Here is a 19,884-nt window from a genome sequence, read left to right as displayed (position 1 = left end):
TTTTTATTGCAAAAATGTAAAAAAACAATATGAATTATTGGGGTGGAAAATTTCAGTTTATACTACCAGCACGGTAACTTTCAAAGTCTGCTTATCAGAAATATAAAAAAATTGTAAAATATTTCCGAGCACGAGTCAGCAAACCTGTTTGGGAAACCATAGTTTGCGGAAACAATCGGCCACCCCCATTAGTGGGGAACAAACCGACGATGGATTATGATGATGATAGTATTAATCAATCATTTTATTTTTGGTCATTAACGGGTCCGAGACGAAAAAGATACTAACTACAAAAATCGATATAAACCTACCAGCACGTTAACGAACGGGAAAAGGTGGCAAAACCTTGAAAGGTTTAAAACGTGCCTGAATGAAAAATTATGTAGTAGGTTATATATCAGTAGTTAGCACGGCCACAAAACCCAATTATTCTGGCCGAATAGCCAGATTATCCCATGCCACAATTTACTATTAGGCTAGATCTGCAAAATGCTGTTTCATTTCTAAGTGTTCTTTTTGTTGGGGACCCTGTACAACCGTACCCAATGCAATAAGCCGTTGCAAGGGAGTAAGAGTAAGTCTTACTTATCATGCAAGCAAATGCACTAAAAGTAGGCCTAATCAATACAGTTTTTTAAACTTCAATTTAAAATTAACTTCCTAAAAAAGCAAAAAAGATGCCAAAATGCCAAACCAAAAATAGGCTGCTAAACTCATAAAAAAAACAATTTTTTTAGAACTACAGGACATTCAGCAAGACAGCAGCTCAGCTCAACAGTTGCCAGATTTTGAAAAAAAAAGTAGCCCAAAAAGTAGCAAATTTGCTCCCAAAGTAGCCCAATTTATAGCAGGGGGCGCGGGAACTATGTTTTCCAACTTCTGGGGGGCTTCGCCCCCCAGACCCCCCGTGAGGCGTTCTAACACTGACACAATCTTTTGGATGTCTCTGTTTGGCATATTTCATGACAGAACTGCTTAGCCTCAGTTTTGTCATGTGCATGGGTCCCACTCGGCATAAAATCATAAAATTTATCATTTTTTGAAAAAACCATAAAATAGTCATAAAATTTTACCTCAATCATAAAAAATCATAAAAATTGCAGCTCATTTGATTGTTCGTCTGACACATTTGATGGTTGAACAGTGAACACATTTGATTCAAAACGTTTGCAACTTTTAGTTATTTTTCCTGTGTATCATGATAAACGCCATGTTGTTGCTTGGTTTCGTTTGCTTATGGTATATTAGTTAATAATCAAAATTTCTTGGTGCTGGTTTAGGATCGGCCGCCTTGGTTAGTGACGTCACAAAAATCTGTGACGTCATGCAAAAAACGCAACTACTTGTAGGAAGGGTGCAAAAACGCGGAATAGAAGTAAAAGCAAAATGCCTATTGATTTTTAAATATTTGTAGGCATTATTATTGATCTAGCGCTAACTTAAACTGTTACTATTTTGTACCAATTCTCAGCAATTCATTTTTACAATAAAAATACTTGCTTTATTAACGTAACAACTTTCACGTTTATATGTTATCTACAAAACGAGCAATCGTGGTTCAGTATAAGCCGCCCACAGTTTGCTGTGATCGATGAATACTGCCTCCACCAAATATGCTGTAGCTTTCTCATTTCTGCTCGGATTCTAACAATTTTACTATCGTTGGATGGCATTATGCTTCATCTACTCGAATGGATTAATTGCCAATCTAAAGTAGGCATTACATTTATGTAGCGCTAACTTAAACTTTACTATTTTGTACCAATTCTCAGCAATTCATTTTTTACAATAAAAATACCAAATCAACACAAATTAAAAGAGTATGTCTTGCTTTAGTCAAATGTTAACTTTCACATTTATATCTAATCCACAAAACGAGCAATCGTTGTTCAAACGTAACCGCTCGACGAAGCTTTTTTCCAATGCATTTTTCAAGGCGATTCGATCGTGGTTCAGTAGGCTATAAGCCGCCCACAGTTTGCTGTGATCGATGAATACTGCCTCCACCAAATATGCTGTAGCTTTCTCATTTCTGCTCGGATTCTAACAATTTTACTATCGTTGGATGGCATTATGCTTCATCTACTCGAATGGATTAATTGCCAATCTAAAGTAGGCATTACATTTATGCAGCGCTAACTTAAACGTTACTATTTTGTACCAATTCTTAGCAATTCATTTTTTACAATAAAAATACCAAACCAACACAAATTAAAAGAGTATGTCTTGCTTTAGTCAAATGTTAACTTTCACATTTATATCTAATCCACAAAACGAGCAATCGTTGTTCAAACGTAACCGCTCGAAGAAGCTTTTTACCAAAACAATGCAAACACAAAGCGATCAGTTTCCAGTGTTCATTACAAGCCGCCCACAGTTTGCTGTGATCGATGAATACTGCCTCCACCAAATGTGTTGTAGCTTTCTCATTTCTGCTCGGATTTGAGAAATTTTACTATCGTTGGAATGCACGATACTGCATCTATCCGAATTCATTGGTTGCAAGTTTAAAGTATGCATTATATTTATGTAGCGCTAACTTAAACTTTACTATTTTGTACCAATTCTCAGCAATTCATTTTGTCTGGAATAATTAAAAATGTTCAAGCAAGATTCAATTAAAAGGAATTAGTAAACACTTTTTGCCTATTGTCTGCATATAGATATCATTGCTTAAGTCTGTTTGGAGTTCATGGTGTTGTCCAAATGTCATATCACTTTTGGAGTAATTGATGTTATAATAGTAAAGTTTAAATTAGCGCTAGATAAATGTACTGTATACCTTTGGACAATGGACATTGGACATGCAACCAATTGATTCGGGTAGATGCAGTATCGTGCTTTCCAACGTCAGTAAAATTGTCAAAAAAGCTTCATCGAGCGGCTACGTTTGAACAACGATTTCTCATTTTGTGGATTAGATATAAATGTGAAAGTTAACATTTGAATAAAGCAAGACATAGGCTACTCTTTTAATTTGTGTTGGTTTGGTATTTTTATTGTAATAAATGAATTGCTGAGAATTGGTACAAAATACTAACGTTTAAGTTAGCGCTACATAAATATAGTGCATACTTTAGATTGGCAATTAATCCATTCGGGTAGATGAAGCATAATGCCATCCAACGATAGGAAAATTGTTAAAATCCGAGCAGAAATGAGAAAGCTACAGCATATTTGGTGGAGGCACTATCACCGATCGCATCAAACTGTGGGCGGCTTGTAATGAACACTCGAAACTGATCGCTTTGTGTTTGCATTGTTTTGGTAAAAAGCTTCGTCGAGCGGTTACGTTTGAACAACGATTTCTCGTTTTTTAGATAACATATAAACGTGAACGTTGTTAGGTGAATAAAGCAAGACATACTCTTTTAATTTGTGTTGATTTGGTATTTTTATTGTAAAAAATGAATTGCGGAGAATTGGTACAAAATAGTAAAGTTTAAGTTAGCGCTACATAAATATAATGCATACTTTAGACTGGCAATTAATCCATTCGGGTAGATGAATCATAATGCCATCCAACGATAGGAAAATTGTTAAAATCCGAGCAGAAATGAGAAAGCTACAGCATATTTGGTGGAGGCACTATCACCGATCGCATCAAACTGTGGGCGGCTTGTAATGAACACTCGAAACTGATCGCTTTGTGTTTGCATTGTTTTGGTAAAAAGCTTCGTCGAGCGGTTACGTTTGAACAACGATTTCTCATGTTTTAGATAACATATAAACGTGAAAGTTGTTAGGTGAATAAAGCAAGACATACTCTTTTAATTTGTGTTGATTTGGTATTTTTATTGTAAAAAATGAATTGCGGAGAATTGGTATAAAATAGTAAAGTTTAAGTTAGCGCTACATAAATATAATGCATACTTTAGACTGGCAATTAATCCATTCGGGTAGATGAAACATAATGCCATCCAACGATAGGAAAATTGTTAAAATCCGAGCAGAAATGAGAAAGCTACAGCATATTTGGTGGAGGCAGTATTCATCGATCACGTGAAACTGTGGGCGGCTTATACTGAACCACGATCGAATCGCCTTGAAAAATGCATTGGAAAAAAGCTTCGTCGAGCGGTTACGTTTGAACAACGATTGCTCGTTTTGTGGATTAGATATAAATGTGAAAGTTAACATATGAATAAATCAAGACATACTCTTTTAATTTGTGTTGGTTTGGTATTTTTATTGTAAAAAATGAATTGCTGAGAATTGGTACAAAATAGTAAAGTTTAAGTTAGCGCTACATAAATGTAATGCCTATTTTAGATTGGCAATTAATCCATTCGAGTAGATGAAGCATAATGCCATCCAACGATAGTAAAATTGTTAGAATCCGAGCAGAAATGAGAAAGCTACAGCATATTTGGTGGAGGCAGTATTCATCGATCACAGCAAACTGTGGGCGGCTTATACTGAACCACGATCGAATCGCCTTGAAAAATGCATTGGAAAAAAGCTTCGTCGAGCGGTTACGTTTGAACAACGATTTCTCGTTTTGTAGATAACATATAAACGTGAAAGTTGTTAGGTTAATAAAACAAGACATACTCTTTTAATTTGTGTTGGTTTGGTATTTTTATTGTAAAAATTGAATTGCTGAGAATTGGTACAAAATAGTAAAGTTTAAGTTAGCGCTACATAAATATAGTGCCTACTTTAGATTGGCAATTAATCCACTCGGGTAGATGAAGCATAATGCCATCCAACGATAGAAAAATTGTTAAAATCCGAGCAGAAATGAGAAAGCTACAGCATATTTGGTGGAGGCACTATTCACCGATCGCATCAAACTGTGGGCGGCTTGTAATGAACACTCGAAACTGATCGCTTTGTGTTTGCATTGTTTTGGTAAAAAGCTTCGTCGAGCGTTTACGTTTGAACAACGATTGCTCGTTTTGTGGATTAGATATAAATGTGAAAGTTAACATATGAATAAACCAAGACATACTCTTTTAATTTGTGTTGGTTTGGTATTTTTATTGTAAAAAATGAATTGCTGAGAATTGGTACAAAATAGTAAAGTTTAAGTTAGCGCTACATAAATGTAATGCCTATTTTAGACTGGCAATTAATCCACTCGAGTAGATGAATCATAATGCCATCCAACGATAGTAAAATTGTTAGAATCCAAGCAGAAATGAGAAAGCTACAGCATATTTGGTGGAGGCAGTATTCATCGATCACAGCAAACTGTGGGCGGCTTATACTGAACCACGATTGCTCGTTTTGTAGATAACATATAAACGTGAAAGTTGTTACGTTAATAAAGCAAGTATTTTTATTGTAAAAATTCAATTGCTGAGAATTGGTACAAAATAGTAACAGTTTAAGTTAGCGCTAGATCAATAATAATGCCTACAAATATTTAAAAATCAATAGGCTTTCCGCTTTTACTTCTATTCCGCGTTTTTGCACCCTTCCTACAAGTAGTTGCGTTTTTTTGCATGACGTCACATATTTTTGTGACGTCACTAACCAAGGCGGCCGATCCTAAACCAGCACCAATTTCTTGAAATCCCTCCCTTAAGTCGCTGGTATCTTGTCAGTAGTGTGGATTGCTTCCAAACTTTTTTAGCGAATGTAACTTCAGTTGAGCAATATAATGTGGCCGGAGCAAAAGCATAAAAACAGCATAAAGTAAGCAAAAAGATCATAAAAAAAGTATAAAAAAAGCCAATTTTTCTCATAAAATCATAACAAAAATTAAGATTTGTGGAGTGGGACACCTGCATGTGTTGGGGGGTTTTTTCACTGAAGGACAAGGTGTACAATCATCATTACACAAATTCAACAAACATACACTTTCATCAAGCCATTCATTCTTATTCCAATTATTACTACATTGATTAGTAAACTATGTAAAAACTGCATGCCAGTCAGTGGAAGAACCTGAAAAAAAATGTTAATTAATAACATACAAGCCGTCAAATGCTCTTGAATGTACAGCTAAAAAACACACATACGAAAAATCAGCTTAACAAACCCAGTGAAATTGCACAAATTACTCTGCTAAATAGCAACAGAGTTACCGGTACAGTAAGGCACGTTCACATCAGGCTCTATCGGGTACAGATTAGATTCTCACTACTTTTCAAGCACTTCTGCGTTCTGACTTCTACAGTAAAAGTAAACTGTAAAGACATAGAACGGAGATAACGTAACGCTAGAATAGACTAGAAACTCACTCAACCATGTCCCTTGCTACGTCTTGGAAACATGAGAATGCGCTGTAAAATTTGTAAACTACAAATAAACTGTCAGAAGACTGCAAGCGAAACTTACTTTACTAAGAAATTTCCAATGTAAAAAAGTCGCAATCTTGTTATATTGTCGCCAATCTAAATTTAAAAGTAGCCCAAAAAGTCGCAAGTCGCCAAGCTCAATTTTTTGTCGCAAATCACATATGGAAAGTAGCCCAATTTGCGATAAGTAGCCCAATCTGGCAACACAGAGCTCAGGCTCAGCTTTCTAAATTTTGAATTTGTCACCAGAGCAAGAGTTGCCAACTATTATTATCAATTGATGGCAATTGGTGGAGTTCAAAAAAACCAACGAGTCGTGCTTTCAGTTTTGTTTTTATTTCTGATCATCACAACGAAAATAACAATATATGCCAAACACAAAGCAGAGGTTTAGAAAAAGTTAGAAGCGACAAAACGCGGACGTTATAACGTGCATGATACCAAAGCAGAATGAGTTTAAAATATGGCACGGTCGGGTCGCAACACCTTATGCTTGTTGGATATGCATACTGAATAGTTTTTGTGTTTCAGATATAGCCTACCTATGTGAGACCAAGGCGTGGGGTGAAGCAAGGGTGAAGGCAAACTAGCCAGAGACGCAGCTTTCAGGAGAAGCAAAACTTACTTTTCAATCAGTTTTGCAACTTTTAATGAATATTTTTTTTCAAATAAAATATTTTTGTGTTTTAAATGGGGAATTCGAAACGCCTGACTTTAAACTATTGATTGGGTTAACAATGTCTTGTTCTTATTATTTTTGTTCATTTGATACAAACGCATTTTTTTGGAACTATCTTATTGTTAATTGTTATTTTTATTGTTCATTAAATTACACAGGTTAACAAAATTTGAAAAAAATTTTTAATCGAGAATGGGAGTAACTTTTCTTAGACCACAATTTGCTGCTGATTTCAAATCTGGCGCTAGTTTCGCTCTAGCACATCAGGTTTTAAAGTTATTGGTCTGAAAATTTTTGACCAGAAACGTCAATATTGCGTTCAAATACCGATTTTGTCGCTACAATTTTCAAATTTAGATTAGCTTCAGAGAGCAGAGTGTTTCAGATTTGTGCATTGCTTTCACAGATTCAACACTATTTAGTTGCATATGTATGCATACTAGACACTAGAGTGCAAAAAATGCCTCTTAAACCTTGTCTGAGGTACTAAATACTTGAGCTAGCACAATACTGAAGTGTCAGGTTTTTAAGCTCCCTGTATTATATTACAAAAACACAAGAAAAACGTTCAGCATGATACCAAAGATAGTGTTTAAAATGTTGCTATGACACTTAGACATTGCTGCATTAAAATCGCTGGGCATAGGTGTACATGTTGGATCATCGCGATGCAGCATCCAACAGTAATCACCCATCATCCTTTCGTTCCAGAACCCTTGATAGCGTGCTTTCATGCTTTGGATATCTTGGTGAAACCTTTCACCTTGTTCATCACTTACTGCACCAAGGTTCTCAGGGAAAAAGTCCAGGTGGGAATGAAGAAAATGAATCTTGAGGGACATGCGGCAGCCCATGTCATTGTAAGTTGAGAGCAACCTTTCAAGACCTTTTCTGAAGGAAGCAGCCTTGAAATTTCCCAAAAAGTTAAAGCATAACCATTTAAAGGATTGCCATGCTCGACATTCTGATGAAGTGAGTGATTTTTCAAAGTCAGTATCTTTTAAAACTTTTCAAATGTGTGGACTAACAAATATTCCTTCTTTAAGCTATGCATGACTTAGTTTTGGAAATTTCTTACAGAGGTACAGAAAACCGTTTGAATTTGATTTGCCCATTGCTTTCACAAAATTCTTCATCAAGCCGAGTTTGATATGTAACGGCGGCAAAAGAATTTTGTCAGGATTAACTAGCGGGACATTTTGGACACTTTCTCATCCAGGATTGTAGGAGCTTCTTGTTGGCCAATCCTTTTTCTGGTAGTGCTCAGTAGTAGCGCGACTATCCCACAGACACAAGAAACAACAGTACTTTGTAAATCCCCCTTGCATCCCCATTAAGATTCCAATCATTTTCAGGTCTCCACAAATACTCCACTTATAATCCCTGTAATTAATAGCATTTCATAAGATTCCTTTAGGTGCACCGAGTGTGCTATGGGAATGGATGGCTTTTCATTTCCGTTATGTAAAAGAACAGCTTTCAGGCTTCTTTTCGAGAAATCAATGAAAACTCGCCACTCATGAGGATTGTGAACTTCTCCCAATTTGTGAAAAAGTTCTTCAATATCATGACAAAAGCACAGGGGCCATCAACTTTAAACAAAGCAGCGAGGTCTTTGTTTTGTTTTCCGTAATGGCTCACTGCAACACCTTCCTCAACCAGATTTCGCTCTTTTATACTTGACGCAAGGATTTCTGACTTTTGCTTTGAAAGGCCAAGGTCTCTAATCAAATCATTGAGGTGCTCCTGGGAAAATAACTGTGGCCTGCCTTCTTCTTCTTCTTGATACTCAGAACTTGTTGATGAGAGTTTGCTTAATGAAGCGACGTCATCACTATCATTTTCAATGGAATCTAGGCCTCCCTGTGGAGGTAAAGGTGGCGACATGGTTTCATCATGAGGAACCGGCCGGCGAGCAGATTCCAAGTTTGGATAAGTTATTTTGTCCCTTTGCTTGATTATGACGTATCATTGTTTTATTGTTTATATCATTGTTTTATTATGACGTCACACTTAATTTGCGAATAAAAAAACTGCTTTACTTGCCTGTAAATGTGGCATGTCTTCAAAATTTTAAAATTGGAATATCTAGAAAACATGATGTGCTAGGAAAAAAGTAAAGACATTTTTGAAATCAGCGCACAAAATGCTTCTAGAATCAATCAATCACGAGCTCGATTAAAATTTGCTGTTGACCAGTGTTATTAGTTAACTGGAAGCCTAATGCTGGGTTCACACTGAGCTTGTCTAGCATTTAGCATACGATACAGCGTGTGGGCGTGTTTTTATGTCTGGCGTATTTCCGCTTTATATTTTGCGCTGACTTCTTGCTGCTAGGCTAGAATTTGAACTTACTACTGATAGTGTGTTAAAAAATTTATATATTTACAGAACCGACGCTGCTGACAAACTATAGCCTTGTATAGTGAGCACAGTCGCCCGAACCTCGAACATATCGAGTTCTCACGCCAAGCGCGTGAAGGAAAAATTGAAATAATTCATCTTCTTTTTTTCACGCTTGAAATCTAGCAATCAAACATGTGCTAGGCGCCCAGCCTGCTGTCTTGCACTTGCAATTTTGCATGTTGTTGTCATCTTTATGCTATAGGCCTAATCGCATATTTCTAATGTCATCACAAGCTTTATTGTCTTGTGAAGGTGATGTCACAAAAACAAAAATTTCCAAACAAAAATTGTAAAAACTTACGTATGGCGAAAAAATCTAATCATGCAAGAGTGTCCACAGACCTTGCCGCTGGTGTAAGGCAAATATAGCCTAGCCTACGACAAGTTAATAGCATAATTTTATAAAAATTGTATCTCACCATCGAAATGATGAAATCCTAGATTGCCGAACCACAGATGAAAGAAGTTAAACACAGCAACAAGTTCGAGCCCTTCGAAGGTAAAACTTCGACGTGAAGTAGCCTATACATTTGTTATTCGACGTAAGTTTTACCTCTTTTACATCAAAAGAAAAAATGCCTTCTGTTTTGGATGATATACCGAGACCAACTCCCATAGGGAAACCTGGAATGGTGGGACTGAGAACGTTACCACATAATAATTGCAATTATTATGCAAGACCATCAAGGCCAAATTATTTTCGTACAATATGGCTTCCAGTAAATGCCAGCAATCGTTCCGTTATTGATAAAAAACAAGATATTATGTATCTTTTTTATTCAAAGAATTTGAAACAAAAGAAGCCCAAGAAAACTATAGGCCCAGCAACTGCTAAATTTCAATTGGAAATTGACGTAAAATCTCCACCACCTCATCTTGATTACAGCAAGTACGTTCTTGAACCAAAAAAGAAACCACCAGTGGCGGAAAGTATAAGAGCTGCGACCTGGAGGGCAGATGAAAACTCTTTAACACCCTTTGTCAGTCTCGGAAAGCCAACGTGTGGATGCTTCTTTTCACGATCAACAGATAATAAGAAGAGATTGATTGGCATTCCACCGGCAAACATTGTAAAGTGGAGATCGCATGCAGTGCCGGCTCGTGATCATTTGTAATGGTGGGACTGCAGTCATGATTCAATAGCCTATGTTTATTGGCCAATGATGATTTCATTAGAGTTTTAAAAGACATGCGAGAAATATTGATGAACAGTTACGCAGCCTAGCTTAGCTGATAGCTCAATTAAAAACCTCTCAATAACCTAACGTAGGTTTTGTGACCAATAAAGCAGCTAAGTGTCAACTAGCAAGCTATAGGCTATAAAACCTTCTCAAATAATAATTTATTTAGGCTTCATACTAGTTGCTTTCACAATGCATTGCGAGGCAATGTCTTGCTAGGTTCAGGCACGTCACAATAAGCAAACGTCGTTCATACGGGCTGGCGGCTGCGATGCAATGCAGCTCATGTTTTCATAGAAACAACATACTGTATTTTCAAATAATAAAAGAAGGAAACATAGGGTGAACCAGGCTGCAGCCCCTACAGCAATCTTCATGGACGAGCCGGCACTGTTCGAACGTGTATTCAACTGAACCATTGAAACTAGTCTGGGATTGGGCAGGCCAAGGATATTGTCTTTGGCGTTTCTTTTGCTGTAACAGCATTTTTGTGTTTTCACTGTGTGGAATAAAGACAAAACAGAATGTTTAATAAATTTTCTGAGCATTTTCTTCGATGTTGCCTAATCAGAAGTTTTTCTAATTAGCGAGCAAAACCCCGGCTTTTGCTAGCTATTGACAATTAAGGAATCATTTTTTCAAACTATCCTCTTGGGTCGCCAGCAGCAGACACAAAAAATTAAACGGGGCAGAATAGTTCTGACGAAACAAAAACTCCAAAGGGGAATGAGCAATACAAAATTTGACCAGACAGTATCAATGCAGCCGTATAAAGGAGCGACTGAGTACATTATTACCCGAATTCATTCCATTGCCCAGCGCCAAGCAGGAATTAGATTCAGTACCACTTTTAAAACGTCTTTGGTATAACCCAACAGCAGGGATGGAGGAACCACGTGGGCCTTGTGGGCCTGGGCCCACCTACTTTATTTTCTGGGTGTGCCTGGCCCACCCACTTTTGAAAGCCAAATTTTTTTGAAAAGGTAGCGAAAACGGCAAATCAGAGAGGAAGTTCCAAAAAAAGGTCTTCACTCATTTGATACACACTAATAGTGTGATTATCTTTGATAGCTCAATGATGAAATCCAATCTTCAAACGTTTCTGCTGAGTTCATTATTGATGGGCAGCACGTGTGGGTGTGGTTGCGTGTGACTGGTGGAGCAATCTATCAATGAATATAATTATTCTCTATGTTTTCTATGGTTAGAACAGTGATATCATTAGACATTACATAATGCACGTACGGTATAATGCTGCATATTATTACTCCCAGGTGGTATTATAACTGTGTGTGTATTGTTGCCTTTTTATTTGTGTGTACATCGCCACATTTTGTACAGCGCTATAGAGCAATTCAACAATTTTGTAAATTTTTTGACCAAATCCGGCTCAAAAATGGAAAATTTTGCCTGTTGGCACGAAAGACAATTATGAAAACGCAATGTGTAAACCAGGGGTCGGCAACCTTTTTCTAACTGGCGGTCAAAGCCAAACTTTACATGGTCTTGGCGGGCCGTAGCCTATTAATACCAGTTTTGATAGATTCAGAGGCATGATTTCAAGGCGTTGACGTAGCCCAATGCCTTCAGAATATCGGCTAGTAATATCCTTGACGGGAATCAGCTGAACAAATTCTTAAACATCAAAATCTTTGTTTACTGCACGCACAAATCCTGCCTGCTCAGCTGTAGGCTTAGCTATTCTTGTCTGTGCTCTCATCTATTGCCATTGCGAAGAACTGTAGATATACAATGACTTTTTGCTAGATGTTACGTTCTCCGATATCTCTTCTTTTCGTCGAGTTACGGTTCTTGTTGAAAGACTTAGGCCTATATCTGAAACGTAGTTTTTTTTTTCTCTAGACATATATCTTCAATAACATCCATCTTACACCTTTTCCCAAATTCTCCATCACTACACGATTTCTTGTCTTTTGCTGTTGATTGTGCTACCTTGTAGCTAGCAAAAGAATTTTCTGATTCATTAGTTTTCCTTTCCTTTGTAACAGAAAAATTTGCTGTTTTAAAGGTATTTGTGAGTAGATTAACTTTGCCGTTCCTTGTTTGACCCATTAACTTGGAAAAATAATATGTTTTGTATTATAATGTCGCTTCATGTTGAGTTCTTTATTTACACAAACAGAAACGCTACAAATCAAAGACGTGGGCCTACTAAAATGATTAATGAAAAGTAGCCTACTTGTTCTTCCATTCGATTATACTGTAACAAAACCACTGGCCTGGCCACATATTATTATAATTTGTAAAGGAGCGGCGGCCGAATGAATTTTCTTGGCGGGCCGTAGGTTGCCGACTCCTGGTGTGAACGATTTCAAATATTAGGAATGCAACAATGTTATAGGGGTCTGGGGGGCTTCGCCCCCCAGAAGTTGGTTTGACTTTGATTGCTGCGCCTCTGGGCCCACCTACTTTTAAAATGGTTCCTCCATCCCTGCCCAACAGGGTATCGATTACAGGGATGGAGGAACTACGTGGGCCTGGGCCCACCTACTTTATTTTTTGGGTGGGCCTGGCCCACCCACTTTTGAAAGCCAAATTTCTTTGAAAAGGTAGCGAAAACGGCAAATCAGAGAGGGAGTTTCAAAAAAGGTCTTCACTCATTTGATACACAGTAGTTTGATTATCTTTGATAGCTCAATGATGAAATCCAATCTTCAAACTTTTCTGTTGAGTCCATTATTGATGTGCAGCACGTGTGGCTGTGGTTGCGTGTGACTGGTGGAGCAACCTATCAATCAACATAATTATTCTCTATCCTCTCTATGGTTAGAACAGTGATATCATTAGGCTACATATGCACATAGGCTACTAGGAATAATCCTGCATATTATTACTCCCAGGTGGTATTATAACTGTGTGTGTATTGTTGCCTTTTTATTTGTGTGTATAGCCTACTGTACATCGCCACATTTTGTACAGCGCTATAGAGCAATTCAACATATTTGAAAATTGTTTGACCAAATCCGGCTCAAAAATATAAAATTTTGCTTGTTGGCACGAAAGGCAATTATGAAAACGCAATGTGTAAACCAGGGGTCGGCAACCTTTTTCTAACAGCGGGCCAAAGCCAAACTTTACATGGTCTTGGCGGGCCGTAGCCTATTAATACCAGTTTTGATAGATTCAGAGGCATGATTTCAAGGCGTTGACGTAGCCTAATGCCTTCAGAATATCAGCTAGTAATATCCTTGACGGGAATCAGCTGAACAAATTCTTAGAAATCAAAATCTTTGTTTACTGCACGCACAAATACTGCCAGCTCAGCTGTAGGCTTATCTATCATGTCTGTGCTCTCATCTATTGCCATTGCGAAGAACTGTAGATATACAATGATGATGATGATGTTCGCCCTTCGTTTCCGAAGATGGCCAATGAGACTGAGATCAAGCTTCTTTTTTTTTAGTGTGGGCTTTGGTCAGTGTAGGCTACATAAGTGCGGAGATGGCTGATGAGGCCTATCTGTGCGGTGAAGCTTCTGCTGCAGGATGGACATTGGAAGGATGGTTGGCTAGGGTTAAGGTTGTTTCAGGCTCGGGCCTTGCGATGTTCTCGTTTTTTGACAGCAGATAGCGTACGGTGTTTCTCAGCTGATTCTGCGTCTTTATAAATAAGACTGCACCATGTTGGTCGTTCTGCGGCTAAGTCTTCCCACGAATCTACGTCGATGGCGAATTCTTTCATGGAAGCTTTTAAAGTGTCCTTAAACTTAAAGTGTTTTCTTTGAGCACCTAGCCTACATTAAAAAAAAAAAAAAACACCTACATGACGTTTGCCGTTAGTCAGTTTTTCGTAGAGCGGTTGTTTAGGAATGCGATGGTTCGGCATCCGGTGGACGTGGCCAGCCCATCTTATTTGTGCCTTTTTTACGAGGGTACGAGTGCTGGGCATGTTTGCTTTACTGAGAACTTCGGTGTCTGGGACTTTGTCCTGCCATCGAATCTTGAGAAGCTTTCGGAGACAGGAAAGGTGGAAGTGGTTCACCTGCCTTTCGTGTCTTCTATAAAGAGTCGAGGCCTCACATGCATACAGAAGGGTCGTCAGAATAACAGCTTTGTAAACTTTTAGCTTTGTGGGCAGCTTGATTTCCCGCCTCTCCCATACGTTAGACCTCAATCTACCGAAGGCGATAGATGCTTTGGTGATTCTGTTGTTGATTTCCAGGTCAATGGTGGCTGTGTTGGAAAAAATACTACCGAGATACTTGAAACTTTGACATGCATGTAGTGTCTGGTCGTTTACAGTGATGAGTGGTTTTCTATAGGATTTTCCAGGGGGCTGATTGATACATCGTCTCTGTTTTTTTAGTGCTGATTGTTAGTCCAAAATTATCGCAAGCAGAGAAAAACTTATTCATTTGTTGTTGGATTTCGCCAAAACTTTTCGCTAGATGTTATGTTCTCCGATATCTCTTCTTTTCGTCGAGTTGTGGTTCTTGTTGAAAGACTTTGGCCTATATCTGAAAAGTAGTTTGTTTTTTTCTCTGGACATATGTTTTCAATAACATCCATCTTACACCTTTTCCTAAATTCTCCATTACTATGCGATTTCTTGTCTTTTGCTATTGGTTGTGCTACCTTTCAGCTAGCAAAAGAATTTTCTGATTCATTAGTTTTCCTTTCCTTTGTAACAGAGAAATTTGCTGTTTTAAAGCTATTTTTGAGTAGATTAACTTTGCCGTTCCTTGTTTGACCCATTAACTTGGAAAAAACAATATGTTTTGTATCATAATGGCGCTTTATGTTGAGTTCTTTGTTTATACAAACAGAAACGCTACAAATCAAAGACGTGGGCCTACTAGAATGATTAATGAAAAGTAGGCTACTTGTTCTTCCATTCGATTATACTGTAATAAACCACTGGCCTGGTCACATATTATTATAATTTGTAAACGAGCGGCGGGCCGGATGATTTTTCTTGGCGGGCCGTAGGTTGCCGACTCCTGGTGTAAACGACTTCAAATTTTGGAATGCAAAAATGTTATGGGGGGGTTGACTTTGACTGCTGCGCCTCTGGGCCCACCTACTTTTAAAATGGTTCCTCCATCCCTGCCCAACAGGGTATCGAATCAATGCCTACCGGTTCAGAAGCGGACGCACTAACCACTAAGGCACGGAGAGCTTGCTATTTTTCGATGAAAACAAACAGTTTGCCAAAGATTTATTCGGACGTGTGGCATAATCATTCTACATGTTTTGGTATACGTGAAATCCGTTAGGAAATATGCAATTATTTCTATTTATTCGCGTAGCTACCACGTGTCCACCCCGTTAGCTCAGTGGTTACGCGCCCGGCTCACGAGGCACTGGTTCGACTTTCGGGGTGTGCACTTGAGCAACGCATTTCAGGACTGCTCTCCATTCAGTGGCACCAAGTGAATGGAATAATTTCCCCGGCAACAATAAGAAAATCTTACTCTGCCAATCTCGGTAACCGGCCCTGATCTTGACGGAAGGTAGGTTACCGAGACTGGTCTTTTTTACAAGTAGGCCTATGCTATGCGAAACTACCAGGAATAACCGATCAAGGCTTTTTTAGTCCGAGGATAAAGATTCAAAACTAACCAACCACGGTCAAAATTGGTGTGAGGATTAGCGATACTCAGCAACTTCCTCCAATTCAACTTCACTCTTTTCTTCGATTTGTGTGTCAACATTTCCATTAGGCTACAATTGCGTTGGTTTTCAAACTTTATCCTCGGACTGACAAACCTTAATGTGGTATTCTTAGTAGTTTTGCATAACTTACTCGTAGAGGCTTTTTACGCAGGGCCGGTTAGCGGAGTGAACTTTTCCGATTGTTGAAATGTTGTTGCCTGGGAATTATTCCTTCCACTAAGTGCCGCTGCATGGAGAGCAGTCCGAAATTGCGTTGCTCAAGCGCAGTAATTTTTGATTGCGTAAACCTTTGGGAAAGCAACTTTGAAATAGCCTATGCTGCAGCAAGGTAGTAGCCAAAAAGCGAAAATCGCCGGGCAAGGCCCGAAGGCATGTTGCCGAAGGTAACACTGCTGCCTACTGCGTAGCCCAGTGGTGAGAACGTCTGTGCGACGTTTCGAAAGGACTTGGGTTCGACATCGCTCCAGAGCACGTGCTGTGTCTCGGCGAAAGACACTTAATGGCGAGCTGAAATAAGGAAAGCAGCTGACTCGAAGACTATATGTCACTTCGTTGCTTCCTGTCGTCTGTTGTATCGCATCTGTGATCGCAGTGTTATGCATGTTTTCGCAATGAGCACAAATAAAATCATGATTATTGTTACACTACTAGCGGGGAGTCTGCGGGGCCTCTCTCAAAAGTTTTAAGAAGTCAAAAGAGAGAAGACAAGGGCTAAGGCTGCTATACGCAAAGGGTCAGCCCCCTCCCTCCAACCGGAGTACCACTGAGCTAACGGAGTGGACTTCTGTGGCGTGTGACTTCGGCGCAGATGGACAATACATATGACATATTGAACAGATACGTGGCATCAATTTTTCTGCTGGTGTTACAGAGTTGAACAAGTCATACAGGCTACTGTAGAATTTCTCCTTTCGCTAATGTAACAAAATAAATTGCCTTGAATTATACGACCGTTGGACTACGAGGTGTAGTAACGATGAAGGTGAACGGTAAAGGTGTAGTAACGCCTAAGCGGAAAATTTCGTCCTTTCACTTCGCACATACTCACCAAATTTTCGCAGAAAATGTTTGTGTGATCAACGCCAGAACCTGGCGCAGTAGCGGCAAACATTTGCGAGTATCTTATTCAAATCTGGAACCGATTTTTTTGTGCGTCTCTTAACCGTTCCCGGTCTCACAATCAGACGGGAAACCTGATTGTGAAATCGGTATTGGAATGCGGAGTCAGATGATTAGTAAAAAATGAGTTTGTTGTTTGTACTATAAAAAAGAATGCCCCCATCCCAAGAACCCCCACCCCTTGTCCGCAATTTTCAACCCTCCCTGTGCGCATTGACCTATAAGCAACACGGTCTCTTTTGTTTCGATAAAAAGTTCCAACCTTTAATCTTTTAGGTTAAAGAATTTTTTTATTATACCGCAAGTTTGCTTGTAAAAAGACATATTACAGCACATGCACGCTGAAAATCATTGTAGGCTATTGGCGCTACTGTACAGTACAATACGAAAGAATTTATGTGCTGCGACATGACAGGACCTTCAAGGCCTTCCACGTTTCAATAGCAACATGTTCCAATGGGGCCTCGCCGACTCACCATCTTGTGCATGGGGCTCAGATTTTCAGACTGCATACCACATTCTCTACCAATGTCCTGTTTACCGACGCAACGATAGACATGTAGTAGACCTAACAACGTTCGATGAAAACACAATCCATTGGCTGCTGTGCCTGGATATAACAACGTGACCTATGGCGGCCTCAAACGCAAGAAAAAGAACCTTCAAGAAGATAGTAGCGAAGTTATTATCAGTGTCCAAATATTAAGGAAAATCACACCTGCAAACGGCCCAAAATGACAAATATTACGTTACATATATGTGCTGTTATCAACACATACGCATCTGTGCGTGATCAGTTGATAACCGCAATGAAGTTTGTTTGAATATTTAAATGATATTACATACAATGAATCTGATGCAACTACAAAGCTTTCAACAGATGATTAGTTGGAAAAAGGGGAATCATCTTGCTTGTAGAAATGTAGCAAGGAAGAAAAACCTACAGTATATGTATGTGGTTCAATCGTTCAAGTACACTTGTGCTGTCAACCCTTCATTAAACAACAATTGCAACAATGTACAAAAATGACATGTCAGTTACTGAGTGCTCAAGATATAAGTTTGGCTAATTCAATTTGTAACTTTTGTCACCAATAGTCAGATAGTCACCTAGTTATAGGCTATCATACTGAAAAAAAACCCAAAAAACGATGGGATAGGAGAAATCTAGTTTGAAATAATCAGTACAAATTATCTATACTCATTCTATAGAATGGATACTGAGCACTCAGTAACTGACACACTATATTTTTTGTGAGACAATGATATATGTGACCAGGGTTGGCCAAGGAGGTTTCCCCCACTTTAGTTTTACCCGGGTAAAACCCTGGGGGAAACTGGGAAAAACCTTTTGGGGGAAACTGGGAAAAACTTGAGTTGTTGAAATTTGCAAATGTGAATGTAATAATGATTGTAATAATAATGAATAATCATAGTTAATGTTTATTACCATCATATTTTGAATGAACCTATAAGATTTCCTGTGCTCATCCTACAAAAAAAGAAAAATATTGTGATTTACTAATATCTAATAATAGATAGGTCCAATCATTAGTTTACATAGATGAACATACCAGTATGTTATCAAGTCAGATGCTCCCCTGTGCCTAACATGCAGTCAGCAAACAAAATTGTAAACATTGAACAACAAAAGCCAAAGAAAGAAAGATTAAGAGCTGGTATAACCTCAGTCATTGATAACATGTCGACAGTCTTCATTGTCGACATTGAACAGCTCTTCATCTGGGGTTTTAGATTCTTTCCATCCAAAGTGTCTATAAACATGCACTAATTTGGCAACCCTCTCATTGCCCAGTTTATTTCTTTGCTTTGTGTGGATTAAAGCCATGCTACTGAACAAGCGTTCTATTCCAGCACTGGATGGTGGGAATGTTTGTATTGCAATCATCAATGAACAAAACTTCTTTACTGGCTCATTGTTTGCAACTTTTCTTATGTATATATTGCCAATATTTAAGCACTAGGTGACAATTTTTTCATTGATTTGATAAAAGAGATGTTTGGAAAAATAGATGTATCCTTATTCCTTAATTTCATATCCTGCCAGTAGGAGAATAAATTGTCATCTTTTTCAAAAACAAGGACAAAGTTGCGTGCAGTTTCTTGCTCTTCTGCAGACAAAGTCATATATTTTTGAAACTGATCGACATTGTCTCCTTCATTTTTCTCCTTCCCTGAGAGTAGCACACTAGACATCGTTTTTGAGGCCTTTCTTTTTTTTCTGTGCGAGGAAGCGTTTTAGGAAAGTGCTTACCACTGAGGGACTCGGACTGGGAAGGCTATGTGGACGACCTCTACTGCTTTCCGGCAAAGTGCTGGAAGATATCAGTTCAGTTGGTTTGCAAGCTGCAATTTAAACTGAAGCAATGAGTCACAACAGCACAACACTGACTGGCGTGGTCTTTGAGCTGGAGGTAGACCATCTGAACTCAATAAGAAATTACTATTGGTAGTTTGGTCCTGCCAGCAGACAGTGAGTCAGTACGCATTGAGAAAGTGTCAAGAAAAACCTGAAATATCACTCTGTGATGATCCGAAGCTTTATCTATTTTATCCAAGTATTGATGCAATTCAGATGGAAAATGTCATGAGAT

This window comes from Aplidium turbinatum, chromosome 14, assembly GCF_918807975.1.
Source record: "Aplidium turbinatum chromosome 14, kaAplTurb1.1, whole genome shotgun sequence".
NCBI classification, from domain to species: domain Eukaryota; kingdom Metazoa; phylum Chordata; class Ascidiacea; order Aplousobranchia; family Polyclinidae; genus Aplidium; species Aplidium turbinatum.
Note: the sequence above shows the minus strand (reverse complement) of the source record.